The sequence below is a fragment of the Psammomys obesus genome, unplaced genomic scaffold, assembly GCF_907164565.1.
Source record: "Psammomys obesus unplaced genomic scaffold, mPsaObe1.curated_primary_1811, whole genome shotgun sequence".
NCBI lineage: Eukaryota > Metazoa > Chordata > Mammalia > Rodentia > Muridae > Psammomys > Psammomys obesus.
The window spans coordinates 1,522,184-1,533,620 of NW_026590707.1; the positions used below are offsets into that span (position 1 = coordinate 1,522,184).

The 11,437-nt window shown below is 41.0% G+C and overlaps 1 long non-coding RNA gene across 3 annotated transcripts in view; it reads right to left on the minus strand.

Annotated features, from left to right (window-relative positions):
• Positions 1–8,912: 8,912 nt before the first annotated feature.
• LOC129678022 (uncharacterized) overlaps positions 8,913–11,437 on the minus strand; it is a 36,037-nt gene continuing 33,512 nt past the window's right edge. Inside the window, exons 5-8 of one of the 3 annotated variants that reach the window (XR_008720309.1) lie at positions 10,349–10,489; positions 9,946–10,200; positions 9,729–9,850; positions 8,913–9,442 (exon numbers count right to left, since the gene is read on the minus strand). This is a non-coding gene — a long non-coding RNA (uncharacterized LOC129678022). Of the gene's footprint in view, positions 9,443–9,728; positions 9,851–9,945; positions 10,201–10,348; positions 10,493–11,437 lie in introns of all 3 variants that reach the window. The other 2 variants (XR_008720310.1, XR_008720308.1) reach the window with 2 other exon arrangements.

The window sequence follows — 11,437 nt, forward strand, 5'->3', positions numbered from 1 at the left end:
AGTTAGGGCAGTCGTGAGGTGTAAGCCACCAGAATACACGCCTAACCACTTAGCCATCTCTCCAGCATGTGGAAAGAGACACTCACAAGAAACTGGCTCAAATGGTGTGATCTGGCAGGAGACCTGGATAGTGGTAGAGGATGAAAGAAATATTTTAAAAACCGACTGGCTAATCTTGAAATGACCGTCTACTGTCTTGAAATGTTTTTAAATTAAAAAATAACATTTTAAGGCATCTGCCAAGTGTTCTTCATATTTGTCTTCTTTATAAATTATTCACTCTGTGCTTGCCCCAATGCAGCTTTGGGGAGTCGCTGTAACAAATAACTGGATAAATAAATTAATTCGTAAACCTGTGAGAAAGCAGCTGAGGGATGGGCCAAGGGTATTTTTAAAAAGTATTTCTTTGCTCTGGCTTTTTCCCCCCTTATCCTTTTTTGTATTCCACATTCTAAACCTCATGGAATCTCTCTGCAGATTTCATAATTTCAGTTTTACCCAACTCATCCACCTTATAATTATGAATATATGGACATAATTAACTGAATCACTTTGAGAGAGAGGAAAAAATGCCCTACTTAAGGCTAATTAGATGAATCATGAATGCCTGGAAGGATGCATTTCAATAAGGTGAAAAACTTCAGATAAAAATTTAATGAAGTTTTCGGTGCATTTGACCACGGAGAGCATTGATAAGCATTCATCCCACAAAGATGATTACATTGTATTGATTTAGGGGAGCGAACGCTAAACACTGCCACTGTTTCCACAGCAGAGCTGATGACACTTACACGTCACATTCATAAAAACCTGCTGCAATAATTGGGCGAATCCCACCATCTGCACACTTGCCTTAAGGAGCACATGAAATGATCAATGGGAAAGCAGGGTCAATCCAGGCAGACTGTGAGTGAAATTAAAATAATAAAATGTCTAAACATTTAACTGCAAATAGGAAATCTTTATCTCCACCCACACCCTATTCTGTAGCATAAAGCTAAGGCACAATTATTCATATACCTCAAGTAATTTGCAGGCTCCATACAAAATCTCATTTAAAATAAGAAATTGCTATTTCTGCACATTTATCCTACCAAATGCCAGCTAATTGCTGCAATGGCCATTATAAAGAATAATTTTCGCTTAGTGGAAAAAAAAAAGGAATGAAGAGAACATTTTCTGGTTTTGTTCCACGGCGAAGGCTCTATTCAGCGCGCACTGAATGCACAGCGTTTCGCTCTGCGTTTATTATGCTGGGAGGTCAAGTATTAGCCAGCATCTTGTATTACGCTGTGCATGCTAAGTATTTCACTTCACAAATTGACCCTCCGGTGTACTCACTACATAATGCTTTAAAAACCCAGCTAAAACGCAGGACAATTAGCAATACTTTCACTCCCAGTTAACAATGGGAACACCAATGTAGGTGATTGCATTTACAGTGTAGCTTTCTTCACAAAACATTTTTGACACATTAAGGTACTTTGGAATTGTGCAGTACCAGTCCTCTCTTATGAATGGCTTTCCAGCATTTGCAGAGAGAAACAGTTACTGTATGTTAGAGCTTAATTGAAAAGAATTCAGCCACGGCCTATGAAGCACCAATTAGGGTGATATTATATCATAAAAAGCTGTAATATCCATTTTCAGACTTGTGCATTAGCCAATACAAAGTAGGACACAATTAAAAAGGTATACAGTTTAAACTCTTGAAACTGTTAAATTTAATTAGGAGTTCAATATGAGGGGGAAAAGTGTGTGAGTGGGGGGCTGTGGCAGAGAAAAAGAGGTTCTCAGGAAGGCTGAAGGACAGGCAAGCACTAGCAGCCCGCAAGGACCACGTCAGTTGTTCCTCCCTTAAACTACCTGTAGTTACTGTAGGGGTAAGGTGTTTGCTTTGCCTGGTGACCAGTTTCTGAGGGCCGATGAATATTCATGCTAGTCACGAACTGCTGCTTTCCAGTAATTCTGGAGCCTACAGACAAGAGAGGACTGGGGGCCGGGCAAGACGGAGTCTAGTAGTGATGTTCCCTGGCCCACACAGTTCAAACACAATTAAAAGGGAGTTAACTGCATAGCTTCTCACGAAGAAAGACACAGATAATTGTGAAATAAAATGGACAGGGCCAGATTGGTATAAGTGTCTTTGCAGGCTTGGCTCTGAACGTAATATTTAAATACTGGAACCTGCATGAAATCCCACTTTGAGGTGCCAGCCGGCAGGTAATTATCAGTAAAACAACATTATCAAAGTTCTCCTGCCTAGCGTGTTTGACTGACTGGAGTGCTTCTCCTTCCAAATCCCACTAATATCCATCTCAATCTGCTTTAATATGTTCACAAGTTGGGGCTTATTTTGAATCCCACTGGGTGAATGAGGACAGCACACTTTGAATTTGCATACTATACACATTTCCTTCATTTGTAAAAGGTTCCAGTGTATTTTTTTTAAAGAAAGCTAGTCTAGTATAAGAGAAAGAAGCTTTCTCTACAACTAAAACGAAAATAGAAAAGCAGATCATTTATGTCTTCTACTTTATTCTATTTATAGATCTATGACAATGACCTTTACTGTATTTGAAGGAGAAGGTATCTTAATTTGCCACTGATAATGCAATTTTCTAAAGGCATTAAAAAAAAAAAAAAAAAAAAACCTTGGGGGAGAAAACAACATAAGTGGAAAGTTCCTGTTTCTGTCTTGAGACTGTTATTCTTCAAAGGTCCTCTTTTTCAACCTGACTTTCTTGACCTCTAAAACGTCAGCAGACAACTCAGAGTGTGCCCCATTCTCAAGCCTACCATCAATGCCAAGTCATTCAGAAGACACTGTTGTCACTTTGAAGCTATGTCCCCAACTCATCCTTGCTTTCCAGGGCTTGGATTAAATTAAGACTTTAATAAAATAGAGATAAGGGTCTATCATGGCTGCATGCCTGTAATCCCATCACTTAAGACAGCTCTGTCATAAGTCCCAGGTGAACATGGGATGTACAGGAAGAGCCTGTATCAAACAAAACAAAACAAAACAAAACAAAACAAAAACAAAACAAAAACTGAAAGTATCATCAACAACCCAAAACAGTAGCAAGGTACCATACAAACCGGAAGTAAAGTTGGAATAAATTGCAAGGGCTGTTTTGTTTTGTTGTAGAACATGTAGCAGGAGCCACGTTTGTACTGGAAAATTCTGCCTTTGAAAACTGGGTCCATTAGACCCCATTCTACTAAAGCCTGTGGTTCTAGCAGAATAAAGATGTTGTGTCTTTTCATAGAATTGTAGTCAAAATAATGAATGAAATTAAGTAAGAGGAAGATCCAGGGATGAAAATGTAGATGGTTTTAGGTGAGGCTCCAGCAACTACCTAAAAATTATACACTGAGCAATCTAGATTCTAGACATGTCTGTCCAACCCCTTTTCTGCTGTGATGCCCATCCCGAATGAACTAGATGGAGGAGTTCTGTTTGCCCGATTTAACGAGAACTTGGAGCTTGTTGTATAATGGTTCTTCCTAGGAGACAAGAGATTTTTGCAAATGTTTTCTTGAATTCTTTTTTCTGACTAAAGGTATTTCTGGAATCCTCATTCTATGGAGGGGGCTGAGAGAATTAATTAGTCTGTGCACTCTTTTACTGATTTGATGATGAAAATTGCTGCTGAGGAACCCAAGATCTATTTTTATTGTTTTCTGCAGGAAGAGGCTGTCTTTTTCCCACAAGCTGGTTCTAACACAAAGATACTATGTGGATTAGCATCAGTGTTCCTCCCCCATAAACTTTATCATTTCTGTGTCATTGTTCATGATAGTGTCTTGTTGAAGGAGTAATCAACTTTTCGCTCACCATGAACACCTATGTATCCTTATGTAGTCTTGGACCAATAGAAAGTGTAACTAAGCCAGTAAACCAGGCGTGAATAAGGTGTATCGTGGCGGCCTGGAAGGACCTTGGTGATCTATCCTTTGCAGTCACAGCTTCAGAGATTAGACTCATGGGAAAATGAGAGCTTATGGGTTGCTAGTTTTTAATTTTTTCAAGAGAAGCCAGAAGCAAGTGTGTGTGTATAAAAGACTCCCTGATTTTTTTCAAAAAAAAAAAAAAGTAACGTATTTTGATTTTAATTTTTATTCATTGGTGTGAGGGTGTCAGATCCCCCAGACCTGGAGTTACAGACAGTTGTCAGCTGCCACTTTGGTGTTGGGAATTGATAGTGCTCTTAACCACTGAGCCATCTCTCCAGACTCTACTGATTTTCCAAATGCGGTAGTCAAAATGAAACACACCTATGGCCCAGGTTTGTCCACAATCATCATTACCTGGAGCTGGTAAGATTGATCAGTGTGTAAAGACATCTGCCACCAAGTTTGACAATCCAAGTTTGAGCATGGAACCCGAAACGGTAGAAGGAGCGAACCAGTGGCCAAGCACATTGCCCTCTGACCTATGCACATATACTGTGGCACTCACACATGCATAAGCATACTCTGAAAGACAATTTACAGAAATGTGTTTGCTCAGTGTGGTGGCACCTTTATCCCAGCACTCAGGAGACAGAGGCCACACAGCCCTACCCCATCCCCAGTAAAGTCTGTTTCCTTATTTTAATGGGCTCTCCTCAGTGTGCAATGATTGCATTTGTTACAATATAGTCCAGTGCGGGAATGAGCAGGCAGGGCAGATATTTCTTCTAAAAGCCCTAGCTTCCAGAATTTTCACCTGAAACTAAATTATGTAACAACTATAACAAAAGCGTTCTCTGTCTCAAGACATGTCACCTCATTACTGTGACTTTCTAACAGTTCAGTGACCTCAGCCAACAGAGTCCTGACTCTGGTACATGCTTGCACGTGCCGTGTGTTATCTGACTTAAGCATCAAAACAATCTCATTGCAGGCAGGAGCTAGAGGATGCTGCTCTTGCAAATCACCCCACCACTTCTGTGACTCAAGACAGCCATACCTCAGCCAGGCGCGGTGGCACACACACCTGTGATCCCAACACCTACATAGGCCAAGGCAGGCGGGTCTCTGTGAGTTCAAGGCCAGCCTGGTCTACAAAGCGAGTCCAGGACAGTCAAGGCTACACAGAGAAACCTTGTCTCGAAAAACCAAATCAAACATGGGTTAAGCTTTGCTGAACAGTAGTGCAAACCCAAACCCACAGAAGTACCTTCCCACTGGGTGCTTCTGGCATTACTGAGACAGGAAGAACAGGGCTGGATCCTCAAGCTCAACCCCCAAGCTTCTGTTTACATTAAGCAACCTGACTTAAAGAAACACTGGGGCAAATAATTTTTAGAAAGAAAAGCTACGAGGGACATGCTTTTGTCAAACACTGGATAGACTCTAATATCCAATCAGGCATCTGCAGAAGATTATACATCAAGCCAATGAAGCAGGACGGAGGACCCAGAAACAAAGCCCAGTGTCCATGAGAATTTAATATGTGGTGACGGCGACCGTCCAACTCAGTGGGTAAAAGCAGGGAGTTTTGTTTGTTTGTGGCATCTCTTTTCCAGTGCTGGGGATGGAACCCAGGGCCTTGCACATTTCACACAGCTCTCTACCACTAAGCTACATCCTGTGGGTATAAGAGTATAGAATATGAAGTTGAATTTCTATGCCAAAATAATTTCAGGGTTTTAAAAATGTACAAAAAAAAAAAATCGAGATAGAGACATGGCTCGGTGCGAGAGGACACACTCAGCAAGAGCCAGGGTCTAGTTCAAATCTGTCTCCAAACAGGAAAACTGAAAACACAGACACTCTTCAAAAGTGTGTGTGTGTCTGAAGTTCTGTGATTTAGTCAGTAAGCATAAGAGCCAGCAAAGCACAGGTGTATTGAGATATACATGTTTCAAATAGCAGCTGAGGTAGAAGAAATTGAGAAAAACCATAACAAATCCACATCTGAGTTCTTTTAAATTATAAGCAACGTATACATACATATACATGTATGTGTATATGCATGTATGTATGTGTGTGTGTGTGTGTGTGTGTGTGTGTGTGTATTTGATTCGCACAGGGGCAAAATTAGAAGGCCTGCAAATTTGTGAGAAGACATTTAAACTCACTAGTCAGTCTCTCAGAAAACAGAAAATGTGGTACCAATGAGGTTTGAGTCCCTCAGCCACACAAGCATCAAAGAGTAATAAATATCCTTTAGTGTAATAACAAAGGGTACCCTCATTTTTATTTATGGAAACAATGACTATACAGTGCTTTTTGAAAAAAACCTGGGAACATTTGTCAAAGTTAAATAGTCACATGCTTTTGACCTAGAACACACACTTTTGGAATCTACTCATAAAAACAAAAGCCCCAGTACACAAGGACACTTATCCAAGGTCAACTGTGGCATTATTTAATATGCCAGGAAACTGAAAAGTAAGTCATGTTACATACACACCATGAAAGAAATAGAAAACAAAGTAGCATTACAACAGTTACCTTGAGGAGGTGCTCATTCTTCTGAAGTAGTTATTAGTAAAAGCAAAAAATATGGAAAAGAGTATATTTATATAATCATCTTTCTTCAAAACTAATAATCTACAAAAGCTTCTGCCTAGAAGTGTGTATGTGTATCCTTAATACACACCCAGAACTATATATAGATGAATTTAATATTCTCAGAGACAGATGTTAATTTGATGCACAGTTGCTAACAGGAGCATAGAAAAGCAAGAAAGGAGATAAGGGGGAGACATAAAAAGGAGGAAGAAAAATAGGCTATACAAAGAAACACTTCATCAATGAAAATATTTGTATATTGTGCATGTGAAGAAATAATTTTGTAAATCTAATGAAAGTGAAACCTATGTATTTAAAAAAGAAAAGAAAGAAAATTACTTCAAACTGATGTTGACTCTGCCTTGAGCTTTGCGTGGACTAAAAGGACCGCATGACGAATCCCATCAGATGCTGAGGAGGACTTAAATTTGCCTAATGGCGGGTGCTTCCCAGAGGATGGCGTCAATGTGGGCAAAGCGTCCCACTGTTGATGAGCGATGCTAACTCGGTTGTGTGTTTGTGGGATATCCTGTGTTAGGATGTAAGTCTCTAATCAATCAAACCCACTCTGCCCTACTCTTCAGGATCTTGTTAGAGACAGTAACCCCATCGCCCCTTGTTCTCCTGTGCCGAAAGCTATACCGTCTGGTTGAGGCCCCCAAAAGGAAGAGGGCTTGATTAAAGCTGTATTAACTAATAATTTTAATAGTGATAGTTCAATCCAGGGTTTCTTCTACAATGAGAATTAAGTCTGGTAGAAAACTGTAGTGAGAATTAATGTACATTTGGAACTGGGTCTTCTATAGGAAAAAAAATTGGCCATTTCACTAAATAGCTTTGAAGAAGCTTTTGAACTCTACTGTAGCCTGGTCAATTAGTAAGTAGTTTTCCTAGAGCTACTTGTAAATTGCTTTTCTTTTCTCATGAGCTTCATTATTCCTATAAACTCTTTTCAGCCATTAGCCAACCACACTGCAAGAAAGGAGAGGAGCTCATAGAATTCATATTCATTTCAATTAGTCCTTCAGCTTCCTCAGTCCAGCTGTTGACACTAAAAGAACAGTTGGCTGAATCCAGTATCTGCCCTGAAGAGCTTAACCAATGACATGAGAAAATCCATCTCTACTCTCTACAACCCAATGTTCCCCTATATTCTGGAGAATCCTACGTTGGAACATAGGATTTCAGAGAGATCTTTTCTTTTGCCCAATATCACATTACAAGAACTGACTAGTTCTCCCACTGAAGTATAATCTGTAGGTGACTAGAAATAATATACTGTAAAAACAACACCTAGTATCTGGAACGCACTCAAATTCAATAAAAATGTGTGATTTTAATAAATGGATACGTAAAATGAGGGAAATGAAATATCTCATATTCTTCACAGTATATGAGACTCCAAATGTAAGAGCCTTTTTTTTTTTTAATTTGGAGTTAATTCTGTCCCTCTGCCCAAATGTCATATAGTAGATTCAGTACCTAATAGTGAGCTTGTGTGTGCTGGAGAGATGGCTCAGAGGTTAAGAGCACTGACTGCTCTTCCAGAGGTCTACGGTTCAATTCCCAGCGCCCACATGGTGGCTCACAACCATCTGTAGCTTTAGTTTCAGGGAATCCTCCAAGGACATAGCACACATGCGGCGCACAGACTTACATGCAGGCATCGTCCTGCGTGTGTGAATGTTACAGGAGGCCGTTTCATGCACAGCTCTGCTCTCAGCAGAACAGAAGCCCACAGGAGCTGGAGGACTGTGGGGTGGTGAAAGCAGGTTTTCAGTCTGCCTGCCTGTGTTTCCCTGGATCTGGAAATTCTAACAATATCAAAGCATGAAAGAACTTGCAGTCGTTTGGCCCAGTGATTTCCAAACTGTATTTTAACGTGAGAACTAATTTAAAAAAAAAAAAAAAACACACAAAAGTTACACAGAAGCTCAGTATTTCTAAGCTTATATTCATATAAACAAATACAAGCATCAGAAAGAAGGGAGGGAGAGAGGAGAAAGGGGTGGGCCCGGAGCAAAGGTGGTAGGGCTGGGGAAAGCAGGACGAAGCAGGCTGGACCGGAAATGAGCAAAGAGCACTGCAGAAGGCTCCCTCTCAGGCCTTGACCTCTTAGGCTGCTTCTTTGCCATCCTTCTTGCTCCCTCACCTGTATAGCCACTCCAGTGTTCCCACTGCACCACTGATACCAGAGGCCTTTAAACATGACTACTTCCTTCTAAGAGAAGATTAAGGCTTGACAGTTCGGTCATACTCTCCTTCAGTATGGCAACTCCTTCCTGCCAGAACAAACACACCCTTCTTCTCTTTCCCGTTAATAGATGGTGCGCATTCTCCTCAGGTTATCATCCATTCAGCCGTCTCTCCTTAAAGTGAAATCACCATAATTTTATTTCGTTTGTGTGGCTTTATTTCAAGAAAATGTTTTTTTTTTTTTTTAAACACAAAATGTCAAAAGCACTTATTTCCAATAACAAGGAACAGAAGTTTTAATTTTAAAGACATTGGGCTTCCTAATTACACATCTGGACTTCACTGAGGGGTGCTAGCGCAAATGGGTGAATCAGAAGGGGGCATCACCAAGCAGTCTCAGCTGAAACAAAGATCCCGTTCCGGAGGGGAGGAGGCAGATGCAGTTGACGGAAGGCGAGGCTACGTGTACGGAAGAGCAGGGGCAACGCTATGGATCTGAGATTGGCAGGGCGACGACTGCCGCGCAGCTCTTCCTCCTCCCAATTAAGGTGTCTCTCTTGAACTGATTGAAAGCTGTTGGAGAAGTATACTTTCTTCAAGATGGTTGTGCTCAGTTGGGGGTCTTTTTATTAAGCTGAAGTCTCATCATTAGCCCTGACTGGCACCAGCTGCTGTATAAATTCCACTTTGACTCGGATCTCCACTGGTATTCCAAACGTGGCAGGTGAGTCTCCAAAGCCTGAATCATGAAGTGTGAATAATTAGCATCTGATAAACGCGGAATCGAAAGGACTCTCATTAGAAGACGCAGCACCGGGGACGGAGTTCCGCTGCAGCTTCTCAGACACCGAACCAGATAGGACTCAATTTTGTTTTTTCCTAACTCCCCCCAATACCTAATATTTTTCTACATTTGATTATAATGGGAGCATTAGGTCATGGATCAAATACTTTGCCTTTCAGAAAAAAAAGAAAAAAAAAGTAAATGCTGAATCCAAACTCTGTACATCCTAAATATTACCTACCTGTGACTCCGGGTAGGACACCAGGTAATGCGGAGTGAGCCTGTGGGAGTACTCTAAGCAGACTAAAGCTACCGCTCTGAGGACAAAGGAGAAAATTCCCCATTATGTGTCCAATATTATTTCTGTGAGATAAAAAAAATGTAATAAAAATAATAATAATAATAAAAAACAGAGAAAGTCTCTTTACAAATAATGTGGGATCGGGCAAAACACTCACCTCATGCCCAGCATACGCTGAGTAGAACTTAGACCTTATGCCTCAGAGGTCGTATCTTAAACTTAATTAGAATGATGAAACTGTCATGCTGTGATGGTAAAAGAAACAGGACCGAGCTCAACTTCTGAGCCTTGACTTCTTTTTCTGTAAAGTGCCTCCAACACCGGTGTTAAGCCCCTGGGGTGCTTGACGCCCTCACACAGTGTATTTATGGCATGTAGCATGAGGATAGCACTGAGCGTCTGTTTTCTAGTTCTGGAAAACAAATGACCACAGACTGGTGGTTAAAAGCAACCAGTACTATCTCATAGTCTCCTCTGGCACTGGAAGTCACAAGCAAAGGGTCTCTCTAACCATTCCAGTCTGTAGGCTTGACTGGGAAAGTGATCTCTTCCAAACTCACCCAGGCCTTTGCAGACTTCATCGTCTGTAGCTCCAAGAGAAGGGATCAGGCTTCTTACCCTTTAATGGCCGAGTCTGCTGGGCTGCCCCATTCAGTGCACTTCCGTAGTGTTGCTCTTCATCAAGATGGCAACCAGTAAGTCTGCTAGGAAGACATTCGTACATGGTTTAACTTGGTCACGGGAGGACGCCCTGCCACCTTTATCCTAGTGTGCAGCTATAAGTAAGCCACAGATCCTGTCCACATCCAAGGGTGAGCACCAGGGAGCAGAGACCACTGCGGACTAACCGGAGGCTACTGGTCTCTGTACCACATGTAGTGAATTAATGAATCAGTGAATGCGTAAGCAAATAAATAAACAATTGTGTGAAACTCGGTATGGATGATATACAAGTCATAAAGCCTTTAATAGCAAACCTACAGACACATGAAGAATAAATGGGGTTGAGGAGGGCAATAAAATACCAAGTTGATAGCTCACATGACAATGTGTTAAAGAGTTAGGAGACTCTTTGGGATATAGAAAACGTGAGAGTAAATTCTCAAAGAGAATGAGGAGTGGGACCCTAAAAGAAAGAGAGAGCTTTTTTGGTTCCTCTTCAGGGTGCTTTCTTTTCTTAAAACTGGGTCAAAAGGAGAAATTATAAATGAAATAAAATGACCAAATATATTACATATATTTTAAGCCATCAAAATAGTAAAGTTAACTAGCAAGAAAAACAAAACACAGATAATATTAGAGTTACCTCTTCCAAGGATGGGAAAATGTATTAAAACATGCATATGAGCTCTACCAATACCCCTTGTGGAAGTGGGCAAAACAGCATGGCTGCATGCTTTGTGCCCAGGAACATAAGGGATTTTAAGATCTGAAAATAATTTACAACTAATATAGAGGCCAGTGACATTGCTCTGGAGGTAAAGAAACTCACTGCACAAGCCTGACAGCCTGGGTTCCAAGTCTGATCTCTGGATCCCACATAAAGGTGGGAAGAGAGCATGAGCTCCACAAAGTTGTCCTCTGACCTCCACATGCACATCTACACACACACACACACACACACACACACACACACACACACACACACA